This window comes from Podarcis gaigeae (genome assembly GCF_964106915.1).
Source record: "Podarcis gaigeae genome assembly, chromosome: 16".
NCBI classification, from domain to species: domain Eukaryota; kingdom Metazoa; phylum Chordata; class Lepidosauria; order Squamata; family Lacertidae; genus Podarcis; species Podarcis gaigeae.
Window position 1 is genome coordinate 14,087,416 of NC_139693.1, and position 18,611 is coordinate 14,106,026.

At 47.2% G+C, this 18,611-nt stretch overlaps 1 long non-coding RNA gene across 1 annotated transcript; it reads right to left on the reverse strand.

The window, feature by feature from the left end:
- Positions 1 to 3,451: 3,451 nt before the first annotated feature.
- LOC310833676 lies at positions 3,452 to 18,606 on the reverse strand. The gene is made up of 3 exons (XR_014558869.1): positions 18,112 to 18,606; positions 17,734 to 17,819; positions 3,452 to 3,691 (listed from the first exon to the last, which is right to left on the reverse strand). It is a non-coding gene; the product is annotated as an uncharacterized lncRNA (long non-coding RNA).
- Between the last annotated feature and the right edge of the window lie 5 nt (positions 18,607 to 18,611).

An 18,611-nucleotide genomic window follows, 5' to 3' on the forward strand; every position in this document is an offset into this window, starting at 1 on the left:
GAACCATCACCGCCCCAGCTGAACAGTAGGGATGGAGACACTCCTTCATGTATACTGGGCCATTTAGGGCTTTAAAGGTCAGCACCAACATTTTGAATTGTGCTCGGAAACTTTAATTTGAGGCTTCTTCCCAAACAAAAGTTACCCTCTCCCCATGGCTGCCGCCCATGGTTTTAAAGGGATTCTCCTAACACTGTTGTAATGAAATTGCTATATAGATTATCCAGCAGGTGTCAGGGCTGAGCTGTGCCTCATCTTTTTTGAGCCCTTTCAATTCACCCATGCCAGCATCCCTTTCACTTCATTCAGGCCTCTGTGGTGCTTTGTGGAAACAACCACAAATCTCAGCACCTCTCATATTAAAAATAATAATAATGAACAGTTCCTTTTTTAAGGCTTATGCCCCAGCCCCCCCAATAGGGTGCCATCCTGCAACAACCATACACATTCGTGTTGTTTTGCATCCAGGAATGATGGGCTGCATCTCCCTCGCTGGTACCCAGAATTTCCATAGCAACGAGTGATACTGCTCAGGACACCACCTTCATGTTACTAGGGCTGCTTGGGTGGCAGAGGATTGCATCAGAGGGGAAGGAGGGAGTCAGGAAAGAGAGGTGTAGGCATCATTGCTTGGGGCAGCAGATCAAATTGGGGACTTTCTTGGGGAAATGGGGAGAAGGTTCCATTCACAGGACCCCAACCCCCCTGAAATGGAAGATGCTTTGAGCAGAAAGCCTGCCATCTTGCAGAGATCCCCTCTTTCAACTCCCCCTGCATGTTAGCCAATGCACTACAAATGATTTCCCCAACAGATGATGGCAATATACCACCAAGCTCAGCCACATGGGGGATATACAAGTTGACCACTGATTCTCAAAATCACACACCCCATCTTCAAAGGCTTTTTGGTTTCTTGTGCACTTTGCCCCATTCCAGTCGTGGAAACCAACCATCTAGAGTGCAAGTCACGCCACTACCCCTTTATTCTAAGAAGGTACATCTTTCATAAGCTAAAGTTGGGCTCTCCCATTTCCCCACCCCCTCACTCCTGGGTAAATTTTTATACCTTCAGCAACTGTGAGATAGGCAGAAGTTTGGTAGGTACTATAGTGCCGACCAGTTTCACCTGTTGAAAGTCTGCCTGTCCTGCCATTAAAAAGGCACAAGGAAGGAGATTCCAACTAAACAAAAGAGAGAACTTTCTGACAGTAGGAGCTGTTTGACACTGGAATGGACTCCCTCAGGAGGTGGTAAACTCTCCTTCATTGGAGCTTTTTAAGCAAAGGTTGGATGGCCATCTGTCATGGATGCTTTAGTTGAGATTGCTGAAGCCTTAGGCTCCAAGAATTTGTCTAATCCTCTTTTACGTTCTCCAGGTTAGTGGCCTGTGGAAGGGAATTTCACAATTTAGCTGTTCGCCGTGGTTTTGACACATGCCAGTCCAGTCAAAATGACAACCAGTAATACTTCAGATGTGCTGAAAGGGTGGGAAAAAGAGGGTGGGAAGATCATGGCAGTTCTTGGAAGAGCTTTCTCACTCTTAAGAGCTGTTTGGCAGTGGAATGGACTTTCTTGGAAGGGGGTGGACTCACCTTCGTTGAAGGCTTTTAAGCAGAGGTTGGATAGCCATCTGTCAGGGATTTTTTTTGCTTCGATTGCTGCATTGCAGGGGGTGGGACTAGATGACATTGGGGGGTCCCTTCTAGCTCTAAGATTCTATGATTCTACAATTGTTTTTAACTATATCCTGTTCTTCTACCAATAAGTATCCAGAGTGGCTTGCAAAATAGAAGTAGGGACCACCGATAACGAAGGATAAGCATTTTATGAACAGCAGAATGAAAAGAAAGAAACCCACCAGGAATTAAAATAATGGAAAACAGTAGCAGAGCCTCTCTCTTCCTGGGACTCTTAAGGAACTGATACTCAGTGGCATAGTGGCTCCCACAGTGGGAAGCAGAACAGAGCCATTGCAGCTGGAAGAGTCAGATTGGCAATAGTTGAGATTCCGAAAAAAGAATCTCAAATGTCTGTCTTCCTTGGTCCTATGGAGTTTGGGGGCTGGCGACGGGTTCAAACAGCAGGCTTCCAGCGGAGCCTTCCCACTCGCCTCTCTCAGCTCCATTGCAAAGTGAGCAGGACAGGTTGCTATTCAAACTTAGGAACTCTCCTCCCATCCCTGAGCTGCCACTCAGCCCTGGATGCTGGTTGTGTGCTGTTGCTGTGGCAACGCGAGGCAGGCTGCAAGGGGGGGGCGGTGGAGAGGGAAAGAGCAGAGGCAGTGACGCCAGAGCTTCGGTTGCCTTGTGGTGCTTATTTTCCTTTTCAAGATTTTCAGCCCTTTTCCCTATTTTGGCAGCGAAAGGCAGAATGCAGCTGCGTCAGCTCCTCTCCCCCTCCCAGCAAGCAAGCTCTCCACCAGATTTAAAGGTGCAGAGCCCAGCAGCCAGCGACCTTCTGATCCAGGCCTCAGGACTGGACACAGACACACACACAGACACACACACACACACACACACACACACACAGGCTTCTCTTTCAAATGCCTCTCAACCCACCTGGCTGCCCAGCCATCAGACATGAACACAACACATCATTTCTCTCTAGGGTGCTCTCTGAAAGTGGTCCTCTCTCCATGCACTTGGCCCATCATCTGATGACTGCAGCATCAAGTGATGAATGGGCACGTTGTTATATGTATGGATGAGGCACCAACCGATCCAGGCGACGACGTCAAATATAACATTTCTCTGTGGAGTCAGACGGTGGTCAGCCAGTCATCAAAGGTTGACTAACAGAATGGTCAATTTGGGATCTTAACAGGAGAGAGGGGGAGAGAAAGAGTTGCATACAGAGAGAAGCTTTTGTGTTTGAGTTGATGGGAGGTGGGCAAATATTTTGTGTGTGTGCATGACACAGACTGGGTGAGACAGAGGTACAGGTTTCTGGGAGAGGGGCCACATTTCAACTGCTTCGGATGCAAAGAGCTTGGATTCAGCCCATGACACCTCCAGTTATGACAGATCAGGCAGCAGATCAGGTGTGCCAGCTTGAATTAAATATGGGAAGGAAGGGAGGGCAGGTAAGACCCACCCTGCATAATCGATTAACAAAAAGCTGAGATGCAGGGGCACCCCCTGGGCCGGTTGTACGTGCGAAGGCAGGCACGGATTGTTGGTGGTTGCCCCATTCACCCCAATGAATTGTACTCCACTGGCTAAAGCAGAATGTTGATCTCACCCATACAGGGTTGGAGGGCCAGATTTGGCTTGGTGGAGACACATGGTGGTTTTTTGTGTCTTTTATCAAATTCCCTTTTATTGCCTAATCCTTCACCTGTGTTCCTCTTCCCTTTTGATTCCCATCCATCTCTTGCTTCTCCTATGCCATAAGTTGAGGGCATGAAATGGGCAGCAGAGATCCTGGAATATACCAGACATTTGTTTTATTATTATTATTAATGATATTTTTGTTTTAGTTGGCCATTCTCAGAATTGATAGAAAACAATGTCACATTTCTTTGCAGAACGAAAGCATTAACCACGTCTTCGAGGAGAGAGAGAAAAAGATATTGGCTCTCTCAGAGGCTTAGTAAGGGCAGCAGGCCAGGTGGAATGGGTTTGTTGCAGCTTCTTATCAGTCCTTGCTTGCAGTCTTTCACAGTAAAGCTCCAGCCAGCCAATTAGGGATGCTGGGAAAGAGAAAATCGAAGAGGTGGCATTGGACAGCAGGCAGCAAGTCTTTTGCACAGCACCTTCTGAACAGGAGCAGTCTATCTGAGCAGTGAGAACTTGGAATCATTCGAAGAGGTCAGAAATTTTTCTAAATTTGTTCCAGTGCCGTTGGATAGCTGCGGTTTTAGGAACCTTCCCCTGATGTGGAAGCAACAATTATTGTTGGTTTTGCAGTGGTGTAAGCTCTTCCACTCCCAGCCCCAGAACTCAGAACAGAGCTATACTCACTTTGCAATGGAACCAGATTGGAGCAGTCTGTAGTGCAGGGTTGCAGAGCCCTTTTAGGACCTGAGGGACACATACCCTTCTTGGCAACCTTCTGGGGGCTGGCTGTGGGCCAATGGTGGGGTCAGATGCAGAAGTAGGAGGAGCAATAGGTGTGAATTTTATCTTTGTGCAGTAGGCTACTTTCACTCACATACCTGTCTCTATCCTCCATCCAGGCAGCTAAGAGGCATAATCATTGCATGGCATAATTATTGCATTTTATGTAAGCCAAGTAGAAGTACTGACGATTAAGTAGTATGCAAATTGTGTAAAATAAATAAAAATAAAACGATTGGAGTTCAAGGACACATTCCAACCAGGCAAAAATACTTGGTGTGCAAAGCAGGGGCATTGAGTGTGACATAGCATAAAGGAGTATATCCGTCCTGAGATTTCAAATTTTAAAAAGAAGACTACAAGGGAATAATCTTTTGGACCACCTGCTCTGCATAACAGCTGGGTTATGTCTTCCCTGTTAGTGGAAGACTTGCACAATGAGGAGAAGACTGAGCTGAAAGCTGAGCTTTATTTCCAAAATGCTAGATTTTAAATATCTAAAATTATTAGTAGTAGTAGTAGCAGTAGTAGTAGTAGTATTTGTTGTTGTTGTTAATGTTGGGATCCATTTATTTATTTTATCTTAACAGGTTCGTTCTGAATGGACTCATTCTGCTGAATACATAGACTTAATGATTTAATAGTTTATCTTCGTATTTGTTTTTCGTCCTAAGACTGTGAGCATGTTGTACCGTAAAAGCACATTTCTGCCCACAAATAATTCTGGGTACTGTAGTTTGTGAGGGGTAAACTACAGTGCCCAGAATTCTTTGAGGGAAATAATGTGCTTCGAATGTGTTTTAAAGGGGTAGGGGTTACATAGCCTAAATCCAGCGGCTTTAGATATCATTTACAAAGGAGGGGGAAAAGGCAGGATATAAGTCTCTTGAATAACATTTATTCAGGTTTCAAGCCCAAACTCAAACTTCAGTGGAGGCTATTCATACATTCAGTTGCCAGTTGAGTAATCAAAGCTACAGAGCAACAAACTACCTTGGAAGATGGAGAACTCTCCTTCATAGGAGAGCTCCATAAGTAAGGTAAGATGTATGTGGGAACCAACCTAAATAAAGAATTGTGGTGGTACTGAAAAAATGGCACCTATTTAATGACCACCATCTCTACTGTTAGAGGCAAAAAGTGTGACCTGCAACAAAACATTGCAGTGGGGTGTGCCAGTCATTCCCTTTCCCAAGATACTCCATTGCACATCCTCTCTTCTTGCTGGTTTTACATTTTCCTCTCTCTTAGAAGTCAGTTACGGTATTTGGGCATGCTCAGCTGTTTAGGTTCGCCTTCCCTTTTGGATGAGAAAAAAACCTAAAGTCCACAGGCTATAGGACATGTCACATGACAATGCTCCGTTCTGGGCTGTGTCCACCTTCCCTCCAACTTCTGTGGGTGGCGGAGCTCCCAAGAAGGGGGCTGGTTTATCTCAGTACCCACAGAGTCTGTAGGGAAGGAGGCCGTCTGTCTGATATTTGGACCCGAAGTCGTTTAGGCCTTCAAACACTAGCACAAGCACCTTACGTAAGTTAAACCTGCCAGCAAACTGGTAACCCATCTGAACAGTGATGTGACAGATACTCTGGAAGAATGGCAGACAAAGGTGATTGACTTTATGGGACTGGCAGAGATGACCGGCAGAATCCGCGACCAGGGGAAAGAGACAGTGGAAGAGGACTGGAAGAAATTTAAAATATATCTTAAAAATTGTTGTAAAATTGAGGACTGACAAGATGTCTAGGGGTAAGAAATAGAGAATTACAGCTGTAAACATTAACATTAAGGAAATTTAAAGAAAACTACTAGAGAAATTGACTGAAGGGTTGCTAAAGAGTTGTAAAACAAGGATGCAGTGAAAGGGAGGTATGGGGAAGTCATGTTTTAAATGTTTTTATATGTTTTTGTTTTGTGTTTTGTTTGTCTTTTTGTTAAAAAACCAATAAAAATTATTATTTAAAAAAAATGAACAGTGATGTGACAGGTAACAGCTGCAACATGCGACGTTCCCCCCTGAGTTGGAAGATGCAGCACCTGTTGGATTTCTGCCTGTCCCGTGCTGATGTTGAAAGCTACCACAGCCCAGCAAGGGGGGGGGGGAGTCAGTCTCTGTGCAAAATTCTACATCAGTTGAGAGGAGCCGTGTATTTTCAGCACCGGTGGGCACAAATTTTCCCCTCACAGGGAACATACACAGGCCTTGTTGACAGGAACGCTGTGAACCCTAAACTCTTTCTGGAGGGGGGGCCTTGAACCCCCCTCTCCAGGTTTGCTTCCCCCACCCCATCAGATACACATACTTCTTTCTATAAAAAGCTGCTTCTCCCTCCCTCCCTCCCTCTCTTGTGAAGCTCCTTGTCCTTTTTGGTGAAGCCGTGGGTGGGTCACCATGGCAACGGCTGAGATATTTTCGATGAAGACGGGGGATCAAGCTCCAATACGCTCCTCACACTCTTTCTGGCCCCCACCTTGCAAAAGGAGATGGGGGGGGAGAGAGAGAAGGCAATGAAGTGGGTAGGTGGGATGAAATATAAATAGATTTCAGAACCACAGCAAAGTACAAGGGGGCAAGGCAGGGAGTCTACACAAAATGGGAACATTTTGGGGCCTTTTCCTGTGGACCATAGGGTTGGTGGGTTATTCCTGTACTTCATCTGACTCAGCTTGTAAATGCATTTTGATGGTAGGCCGGATTGTGATGATCAGATCTGCATCTGGGGAAACCCAGCCAGATTAATATTATTATTATTATCTTTCATGTACGAAAGCTCGGCATTGGATCATGGGAAAGAACATGTGCAGAGTGCCATGCCACCCCTGCCGGTGTCTTCGGAGCAACACTGCCTGGTTTCTAGATAGCTGGTATTAGGGAAACAACAACAACAACACCTTGCAGGGATTTGAGCCCAAATCATATTGGAAGTTCGGCAGTTATGAGGCGGGAGCTAATAGGAGAACTGTCCTGATTTCCGGAAGAGGGTTGGATTGGATAGCCTTACAGTTTCTCCCAATATCAGACACAGATTTCATATGTGGGTCACCAGGCCAGCAGTAGTGAGGGGCAAAGACAGTTCGGCAAAAGGACCCCCATGACGATAGACATTTTCACATCCGGACACACAAGTGACCCAAATATAGGCCCAGATAATTGGTTTCTCTCTCCTCCTCTGCTTCTCTCTCCAAATGCCTCTGTTGTATGCAATCTTCCTGTTGAAAACATGATTGAAAAACACATATTTTTTTTCTAGATGGCTTCCATCCCTCCACTTTACATTATTATTTTTTTGTCCTGGCTAGGTGGAAGAATATAAATAGCTTGTTCTCCTGAGTTATTAAAAGCAACAGATTAAAGGCTGTACCAGTGAGGGGGCTATTTTATGTAACAAGGTGTCAACCCCTGGAATGTTCCTCTTCCTCCTCTATTCCTCTTTGCCCATCACCGAATTTATTATTTCCTTTTCTCCCTGCCCCACAGCCCATTTCCTAGACTAAATTAATACACATTGCAGCAGCCAATTCCCTCAGTGCTGGCACAGCGGCGATGATGCTTTGCCAGAATGGATCAGAAGGGCTTTTGCCTCTTCGGTAATAATAATGAAATTAAAATAGGCAGTGAGGAGCACTGTAAAACACATTGCTCCAACAACAGCGAACAATTCAGCAACTGGGATACAGGATATCGGATGGAAGCCTTGCCTCTTGCCCCCCCCTTCCCCTGTGCTACTCCCCAAACAAAGAGGAAACATATCTCAACAAACAAATAAACTGAGAGAACACTTTGCTCAGGTGTCTCTCAAACCTTGAAGCAGCTGTGTAAAATTCGAGATGTGGCAGGATCTGTGCCCCCTTTGCTTCCAATCACTGCACAGCAAGGAGGCTGATAACTTGGACACAGAGATATTTTCAGTGTCGGGTTCCCATTGCTAAGGGCTTGTCGAGGGTAAAAGATCAGCGTGATGTGCTCAATCTTGAGTGGGGCCTCCTCCCTGGCAGCAGGGAAGGGGGGGACCCAGGTCTTTGCATCTGGTCCTGGGGGCTTTTGCTAGGCCACACCGCTCACTGGCCCTATGTTGCACCCCAAATGTTTGTGCCTGGCTGGCCAGGATGTTCTGAGAATGCCTCTTGTTTGTGGGGATGGAGGACAGGGAGGGGCGTGTGAGTGGTGTAGAGAAGCCTACTTTTATAAAGGTAATATTAGCATTCCTGGCTCTGCCCGCCACTGGCATGTAGGCTTCATAAAGTAGCCCAGTCTGGAAAAAGTTCCCTACTCCTGTGCAAAAATCTTGTCCAGTGTTCGACACAGCAGAATGACCACAGTGTAAACATGGTGCGTGGTGCCAGTTCCATCTTCTTCAGGGCCCTGGAATGAGATGCTTGCCTCTTCTACTGCCTCTCTGCTGTTACTGCCTGTTCACTGTCCCATTTCTCTGGGGCCCAATCCACCCCACTTCCCAGGGAGAGAGGGGGTGGGATGGACAGGGGATGCAGGGGTTACTCCTCCTGAGTTCCCTCACTGTTTGCTAACTTGAGAGGGCCAAGTTCCAGGGCAAAGGGCCCACTATTGGGATATGGGCTCTAGCAGACGCCCGGTGTTGTCAACCCTTGGTGCCAGCCTTGCTGATGCTACCCTCGCTCTCTCCAGACTCCTCCAGACAGGCTGCCAGAAAAAAGCTCAGTAACTTTGTCCGGATTTTCACTTTGGGGAATACGGCAACCCTAGCTTATTCATCCTGGTTTCTTTTTCACAGAGGTTAGACGATGCCTGCTCTTTAGTGAGCATTCCTCCTGATTTGCTGACGGGGCAGTTATGCAACAATGAGCAACCCTCCTGCATTAGCTTGCATGGTGGTTACACATCTTCCTCTTAACTTTTTATCCATCTACATTTTGCAGTGCATTTCCCTGTCACTTTCCTAACTGCAAAAAGTCTGAGTTGTTGTTGTTTAAAGTAAATTTATTAGGGAGAGAAACAGAGTGCATTAAAGGTAAAGGGACCCCTGACCGTTAGGTCCAGTCGCGGACGACGCTGGGGTTACGGCACTCATCTCGCTTTACTGGCCAAGGGAGACGGCGTACAGCTTCCGAGTCATGTGGCCAGCATGACTAAGCCACTTCTGGCGAACCAGAGCAGCGCACAGAAACGCCGTTTACCTTCCCGCCGGAGCAGTACCTATTTATCTACTTGCACTTTGACATGCTTTCGAACTGCTAGGTTGGCAGGAGCAGGGACCAAGCAACGGGAGCTCACCCCGTCGCGGGGATTCGAACTGCCGACCTTCTGATCGGCAAGCCCTAGGCTCTGTGTTTTAGAGAAACAGAGTGCATTAATCCGCTTTGAATTTATGGTGTGCACTTGATACCTGCAAAATGTTGACAGTCTGGAGGCAACCCCCCCAATAAGGTTATTGTCCTATTCAAGTTAACATGCCTGCAGGATTTACACACCCACACCCACACACCCCTTGAATTCTGTACATATTCAAGCCAGGAAGACCACTCAAGGAGGGTGCAAAGTAAGGGGTGTTGAGGGGTGCAGCCTGGGGAGGGAACATGTGGCTGAGCAGATGTAGCCTGTGCAATGTTTTGAGAGAGATCTAGAGGGCTGCATTTGGCCCTCGGGCTTGGGGGGAGGGTTCACCAAATGTTGACACCAAATTCACACTCATGATATGTATTCACTCAATCTCTTTTCTTTATCACAATTCCCTGGGACTGTTGTTTTTTCTTTCAATGTGGTGCTTCTCACCACACATGCAGGGAGTGATTCCACCCGGCTCCCACCCCTCCGTGGTGATGGGTGGATGTAGGTCTGTGGCTGCAAAGGCCCTTGTTGCACTCAAACACCTTCACACTGTGCCTATGCTTTTGGGGGCTCAAGGTTTGCACGGACCAAGAGGCAGCCCCCTAGCGGCTGCGTGTCAAAATGGGTGTGGCCAAAGAAAAAAAATGAAAAAGTATCTCTTTTCTGTACTATACTCAGTTGTATTATTAACCCTTTTAATGATTCATCAAGAAACTGCATTATTAATTCCTCACTTTGTAACTGGTGTAATTCACTAAGCAGCAATAAGAACACATTTGCACAACCCTTTCCTGCATAACTAAGTTCAATTCCCTTCCATGCTTATAAATCAATTTCTATCCCCCATTTCCCCTCATAATTAATTTCATTGCCTTCCCACTTTTTCCTCTTACCATCCCCTTTCTGTTAATTAATATCGCCTTCCATTCCCACACATAAGGAAGGCACACAACACACACACACTCAGCAGAGAGATTTCTTTTCTTATTCCCCATTGCGCTACGGTAGGAGGCAATTCATTTGCTGTTACTATTAAAGAAGCCCTGGTGCTCTTCAGTAATTTGTCAGCGAAATATTCAGCTGCTGCTTTGGGTGCAAGGATGCACGGTTCGAACTCTTGGCCTGGGAATCTCTCCTCCTCCTCCTCTTCCTGCCTCCTTTCCCAATGTTTGCTTTTGAATTTATTTTAAGTTTTGAACACTCTCCTTGGCTATGCAAGGAGGGGAGCGCCACCACATGTTTTTTTTTTAACCCCGTTAAGTAATAGCTAAGGAGAATGCATGGCTATGTTTCTAGCCTTGAATTTACATAGAATCATAGAATTGTACAGTTGTACAGACCCCCTGGTCCAACCCCCTGCAATGCAGAAATCGCAACGAAACAATCCCTGACAGGTGGTCATTCATCCTCATCTTAAAAACCTCCACTGGAGGATCTGGCAGAGGATTAGCTAATATGACAGTGGAATTTGCTGCCAAGGAGTGTGGTGGAGTCTCCTTCTTTGGAGGTCTTTAAGCAACCATATGTCAGGAGTGCTCTGATGGTGTTTCCTGCTTGGCAGGGGGTTGGACTCGATGGCCCTTGTGGTCTCTTCCAACTCTATGATTCTATGATTCTATGACCCTATGGGCCTCCTCTGTCACCGCCTGTGCAATGACTAGCACCAGAATGTGGCGTACCAACAATGGCTCAGTCGCCACCACTGGAGAAAGGAAAGGCCTCTTCTCCTAGCAGACTCGCTCTGCCCCTCTCCCCCCAGGAGAGGAGAACCCCCATGGATTACCTCTCAGACCATTCCAACGGGAGCAGGGCACAAACATTGGCAGGGGAATTATGAGTGGAAACTGCAGTCTTTAGTTCATTGCTGAAGCACCTGCTTACAGTGCAGACGGTCCTCATCTCCTATTTTTAAAAATGGTCAGGGAATGGTTGGTGGGAAAGACTTTCTCTTCCCAAGAACCTGGAGAGCTGCTGCCAGTCAGAGTAGAAAATACCAAACTGGATCAGACCTTCATCCAGGACGTTGAGGACTAGAAACTTACTTCTTCTTTTTTTGCTTAGGGCAAAGACCACAGCACAGCATACACACAGAGGGGCCCAGGATCGATCCCTGGCATTTCCAGGTAGAGTTGGGAGTGCCTGCTGCCCGAAATCCCCCAGGTCCACTGCCAGCCAGTGTTGGCAATACTAAGCTAGATGGACCAATAGCAAGACTTGGCATAAGGCAGCATTTTGGGGTTGCATTACAATCCTATGCACGTGGGGGGGGCAGTGTCCAGTGCTAGTACAGCATCCCTGGCACTCCTGCAGCCAACAGCCTGCACAACTGGGACAACTGCACAACCGACAATGGGAAACACTGGCTTGCGAGTGCTCCAGTTGGAGAACAGCCTTTACCAAAGGTGTCATGGGCTTTGAAGACGCTGGAAATCAGGACAAAGGGAGAAACGTGCTAAGAGGAAGGCACGCTTGGCAAACCCTCACCATGATCAACTCCTGCCCAGAAACCAATGTCCCCACTGTGGAAGGATGTGTGGATCCAGAATTGGCCTCCACAGTCACTTACGGACTCACTGTTAAAACCGTGTTCATGGAAGACAATCTTACTCGGCTGTGAGTGATCGCCAAAGAAAGAAGAAAGTAAAGACATCTGTCCAGCCTGTCAAAGCTTGATTTGGCCTTATAGCTCAGTTGGTTAGAGCATGGTGCAGATAACGCCAAGGTTGCAGGTGCAATCTCCTATGGGGCAACTTAACATTCCCGCATTGCAAAGGGGTTGGACTAGATGACCCTCAGTGTCCCTTCTGACTCTATGATTCTGTGATGTGCAGGCTGCCTTTAACATACATGTTCAGCACCTCCCCCCCCCCCCGCCTCCTGCTTTATGGGTGGCAGGGTATCTGAATGCATCTGTGCCATTTCTGTTACAAACAGCTCTCTGAGCCAAAAGATATTTATATCATCCCTTATTGGGGTAAAAGTACAGCTTGGATGCCTCCGCCCCCGCTTTTGCTCTCTCTCTCTCTCCTTCCTCCCTCTCCCCCCACTGCAGTCTTCGCAATGATGAGCGACGCTGTTGGCCGCCCCCACACGCTGCAGCAGAGGGACTGTGCATTACAGGCTCTGAATTGCAAAGCAAAGGAGCGCCAGCGTGTGTGCGCACTCCAGGCTGGCTATATTTAGCCGCTGGGTTGCTGTTTTTAGCTTCTTGATTCAGAACTCAAATTAGCAGCAAAGAGGTGAAGGGTGGGAGGGGCGAAGCCCAGGAAGGTTCTTAAGAGACCTGAGCAGGGGTGCTCGGGAGGTATGTGGGGTGGGGGAAAAGAATGGGGAGGGGAGGCTTTGGCAAGCAATGGGGTGGTGAATGGCTCTGCAGTCATCGGCAAGACCGCCCCCCCACCTCAAATCCTCACCATAACCCCTCTCCCCTTTCCCTCCCCAACCCCACAGAGTGGATGCTAGCAGGGCAGTGAGTCACTGTCACAATGCTATGTGATTCACTTAGATTTAGGCTAAGCTCTTAGCAAATCGGACTGCTTGTCTGCCACCCTTTTAGGCAGACTCTCCTCCGCCTTCCTGGGACTTCCCCCTTTTCTCCCCCCCCCCCCACGCCGCGCGCACACCCCCACCCGGAACTGGGGTTAGGGACAAAGCAAAACAGCCCTGCCACCGGGCATAACTTCACCCAGCATTTGTGCTCAAGGCGAGTCCTGGTTATATATGAGCACCATCCTCCACCCCCCCAAAAAAGTGTTTGGGGCTTTGTAGCATAAAAACATAGGAAGTGGCCTAATATAAAGTCGGAGCTAGTGGTGGGTGGAGCCCATTAGGACTGGTTGGGAGGAAGGGAGCCCGACAGTAGGTGGCGCTAGAGCCAATGAGAGGCAAAGGCTTTGTCCCTATCCTCCTCCTTGCTGATTTCCGAATAGGGGAAATTGAGACCCAGGAAGAGGAAGCTGGCAGGCAGGCAGGCAGGCAGGGCCGTTCCGTGGGCTGGTTGCAAGTAAGAAGGCAAGCCAGGGTGGGAGTAGGCAGCTGTCTGGGTTGCTGGAGCATTTGCCCCCAGGCAGCAGACCCTTGGGTCTATCTCACTCAGTATTCTCTACTTGTAGAATCATAGAACTGTAGGACCGGAAGGGCCATCTAATCCAACCTTCTGCAGTGCAGGAATCTCAGCCAAAGCATCCATGACAAATGGCCATCCAACATCTGCTTAAAAACCACCAATGAAGGAGAGTCCGCTGGCTTCTGAGGGAGTCTGTTCCCACTGTCAAACATCTCTTACCGTCACAATGTTATTCCTAAGGTTCCAGGCATGGCCAAACTTGGCCCTCCAGATGTTTTGGGACTACAACTCCCATCGTCCCCAGCTAACAGGACCAGTGGTCAGGGATGATGGGAATTGTAATCCCAAAACATCTGGAAGGCCAAGTTTGGCCATGCCTTTAGGCAGAATTTCCTTTCTTGCAATTTGGATCCATTGCTTCATGTCCTTCTCTCTGGAGCAGCGGAAAAGAAGATGGGCAGCCTCTCCCAAGACTTTCAGGCCAAGTCTTTGTTTCCCAGTCCTCCCTGGAGATAGGAGGGGTTGAACCCGGGACCTTTTGCACGCAGTGAGGGAGCTCTTCCTTGCCTGACCCAGTTTGTATGTGCAGCCCAGGGCAGGGCTTCTGGGTCAAAGGCTTGGAGAGGCTTCAGCCACAGCACCCAAGTTTAGTCCCTGGCATCTCCCTGCAGGTCTTTGAAAGGATCCTGCTTGACAGCCGCTGCCAGTCAGTGCAGTCAATACTGGACACTCACTGGAGAAAGTCAGGGAAAAAAGATGAAAGAAGTGGCAGGGTGACAGAAATGGGATGATGCCATCCTGTGGAAAGTGAGTGAACAAATAATACCCATTCTGCCTTAAATGTCTAGAGTGAATTCCTTCTAAGTGTGATGTACCATGCAGCAAAGACCCCCAACTTCTCTGATGGGGTTTGAATTGGTGGTAACTAGCCAGGAAAGAGATTTTGGAGTCATGGTGGGCTGGACATATTGAACATTGACCCAGCGTGCACAGATTTGATAGGAATAGGATAAAATATACACCTGCCAGTATTGCAATGGCATATATGGTATGATCCTATTTAGGACAGATTGGAGGGGAATAAAAATAAAAAGTATTTGTGGGGATCATTCTTGGAAGTCTCAAGGTGCAAGTTAAATCTCAGGGCCATCAGCTGCTGTGGGACACCTGCTAAGTCAGTGGCTTCGTCTGAGCGCATAAGTGTGTTAGCCGAGATCACCTGATAGGTGACTATTGCGCCTATAACTTGCACCTATAGCCCAGTTACATAAAAAAATATGCAGGCAACTATGGCAAATATAATTTGCACATGCAGCTTAAGCAGATATATAGGTACAGAAATGACTTTTGCACCATGTGAAAGACCACTTAAAATGTGGAAATGATCAGATAGGGAAACATTGTGGAAAAGGAATAAAAAGCTGTCCGAATGCAGCCAGAATATGCACCATACATCCATTCAAAGCACATCCCTCACATCCCTGAATCCTGAGGACTGTCGTTTATCCCCCACAGAGCTACAATTCCCAGCACACAAAGTACAGTTCTCATAATTGTTTTGTGGGGAATGTTCTTTAAATGTGTGCAGGCGTAGCCTGAGATTCCTCGTGGGTTAAGCACCCAGAAGGCTCAGTTGCTCCTACAGGAGTAGATGCCTTTCCATCACAGACAGCTGCTGCTTCCTCTCATCCAGGGCTCTGACACCCTTGCCTGCATCCACAGACTCTCCCAAGTCCTTCCCACTCAAGCTCAGGGCTGCGTCAGGAGGGGATCCCAGCCGTAGAGCTGTGGAAAGGACCCATTTGAGGAAGCAGGATGCTGGCAGGAAAAATCCCACAGTGAAAAGCCGGGGACTCCCAGGCCTATTTATAACACTGTGCATCTAAAAGAACGTTGAAAGAACACAGTGGATTCCTATCCTATATCCTTTCCTCCTTTCCATTTTTTAAAAGCTTTCCCCTTTCCTTGTTTTCCCGCTCCTCTTTCTCTCCTTTCTCTCTTTCTCTTTCATTCTTGACTTTCCCCCTTTGAATCCAGGGCTGCGGCGATGGGAAAAACAAGACCCTTTTGGATTGTTAATGCCGTGAGCCCCTCCATCGTAGGCTCAGGTTGTATATATGTGTAAAGAAAACCATATATCATAAAGACACCACAGTCTCCACTATCCCTCATTCCAAAGTAAACACGAACCCTGGGTAAGGATCTGCAGCCCCTGGAATTTTGCACCACTTGGGGATTGGGGTGGCGTGCAACAATACTAATGGCAAACTCCTTCTCCAGGTGTGGGTCTCAAGCAGGCTTGGGAGAACACCAAAGTTTGCAGAAGGACAACCCTCTCTCCTTGAGATGGGGAACCCCCTTCTAAGGGGACAACTCAAAAGCCCAGTGAGAGAGCCGAGTCCTCTTATTGGGCACAGAATGGTGGTTGAGGGAGCGGGTAGAGGATGGGGAATTGGGGGGAAGGGATGGAATGGAGTAACCTGGAGGAGGCATGGCTGGCTGAAACCCCAAACAATAGCACTTCACGTGGCCACATTTTGTTGCTGGTCCCCATTGTTGTACCTGCTTAGACATTTGTCCACCTGACACTGCCCTATTGGTTTGGAAGCAAAATGAGGCCAACCCCAAAACAAGGCAGCTGTTTACTTTCTGGGTATATACATTAGCAAATTAAAGGAAGAATGAAGAGCCCCCCACCCCCAACAGCCTAGCAAACCCTAAGTGTGCCTCCTATTCATGATCCCCACAGGATATACTTTACTGGGCTTCTGCCCTAAAGCCACTGGTTATCATCCCACTTGTTGATACTTAGCCCTTAAGGCTCTTGGAGAGATCCAGGCTGCCATGGAGATGAAGTCACCTCATACATCAGGGGAGGGAAACCTTAGGCCCAGAGATGGGGGCGCTGAATGTGACCCTCCAGTCCTCTCTGTCTGGCCATCAGGGTTTTCCCTGGGTCACAGTCCTTCCCCAGGTCACATGACTCACTGACCGACCTCCACACACCCTTTGTGAGTTTTGGCCTGGCTGTAATGTGTTCTTAAATTTGCACTGATTCCTCTTGCCTGCCTGGATGGATGGATGGAGGGAGGGAGGGTCAAATGGAGCATGTGTATGTGTTTGTGTAGAGAGAAGGTAGTCTACTGTACCCTGGTAGAGTTCATGTTTGCTGCTCTGCCATATTTTGCCTCTGGTGCTTCCCTTTGGCATATGGCCACACAAAGGGAATTGGGCTGGAAAAGGTTCCCCAGCCCAGCCATACAGATTTCAAGGGATCCAGCATTTTTCCACCCAGGGCTGCTAACCCGAGCCAACAGTTCCTGTTTTGCAGCCAAAAAATGTCAAGCGAGCTGAGTTTCCTAAGTTATCCACAAGTCACCATGGCTCTCTAAGGAACCCTGCCCTCCAGACAGCTCTGCACTTGAGAAGTAATGCCCCTTGTCACTCCTGGGAAATGATCTACTGTTAAGTGATCACTACTGTGATCACTTATCCTGGGAAAGGAAGGAGCCAATGGGTCTTTGATCTTGCTGATACTTATGAAATTTCTTTCAGGTCATTTCAGCCTCTGATTAAACATGCACCCTCCACCTCCACCCTTCCAGACACACTATACATTGAACATGTAAAAATCCAACAGAGTTTGAAAGAACTTTTCAGGAGTTGTTGTCTCTGGTTAACTGGATTGCATAAACAGGCTGTCTGCATTGCAGAAAGCTATCATTGCATAACAGTGAAAATCCTGTTTCCTGGAGCCACCATGACTGAGCCTGTTTCAGTTGTGCTTTCCTCTGTCTTTTTTAAACAAAAAGCACTGAATTGAAGAAGATTTAAACAAAACACACAAACACAGGGCCCCCTTCGAGACGCAGCCCCAATGGGTTTTCTTCCTGAAGCAGAGGATCCAGCCCCAAGGAAGGACAGCTTGCAAGCGCTATCCCTGAGCAGAACAGGTGAAAAAGCATCCAGGCTAGAAAGAGTTACTCTCCTCCCACCATATCAGCTTCTTTTCCTTATATGGAGTGAGAGATTATGCAAAAGAAAGGTACCTAATTTAGGTTACCTCTTGGGGTGGGGGAGGAAAAGAAAGAAAGAAAAAGAACCACCCCAAAATGGGAGACAGAGAGCTGTCACTTTTCAGTCTCCGTTGCTCAGGCAACCATGAAGCAAAAAAGGCACCACTCTCTTTTCTTTCTCGAAGTCTATTTTTGGCCTTCATATAAGAAGGTGTTATTTAAGACCTGACTTATTTATTTGTTGAGGAAGTTTTTTATAACAAAAAAAGAAAAGGAAAAGAAACTCACCCACTAGTGATTGCTGTATGGGAGAGAAGCCAGAATTCCTGGAGAGAAATCCTATATAAAGGTGTGCTTAGCACAAGGTTTCTTTACTAAAAAGAAAATGGGAAAGAAAACCAAAACGAAACAGTGAGAATTATGTTAGGCAAAGAAAAAATGTCAGGGGGAGCAAGAAAAGAAAAGAAAAACAAAACATCTTGAAATGATTCCCCCACAGATCAATGTTTGTATTATTATTGTCATTATAATTAGTAAAAGACCACATAAGGTACATTTTCTTAAAGACACTAAAACGAAATGTACACTCAGAGAAATAAGCACACACACACACACACACACACACAGATGAAAGACAATCAGGCTGAGAGCCCAACCCAAACACACCTTTTTGAACTTGCTTTTCATGCAATTCAGGTCTAAGCCCACGATTTTGACCTCACTTTTTCTCCCTGGTTTTCTGTTTTAGATCAGCAGTGAAGAGATTGGAAAGGTACATTGGAGGGGGGTTTTGTGCATGTGTGAAAAGGGAAAGGTGGAAGAAAGGATGAACAAATCAATGAATGAGTGAGTGGGGAAAGAATACATGGCAAATGGTTTTGAGAAAGGAAACCCAGAAAGAAACACAAAGGGAAGGGAAAAAATAGGGAAGGGAAGTTTCGAAAGCCAGAATAAAATGAAAGCCTGTGAAAGAGTTGAGACAGCAAGTCCTTTTCGTGAGAAGGGAAGAAAGAAAAGCGAGACTCCAGCGCCAGAGTGAATATCTAAGTCTGAGCTGGAGGAAAGGGAGGAACAGAGGAGAGAAGGCGTTGGGCTCAGACGCTGCCGAGGTGTGATTCCAACAGAAACGTCTCTGCTTCATCTCCTAATTCGGTGCAGCGTTTCTT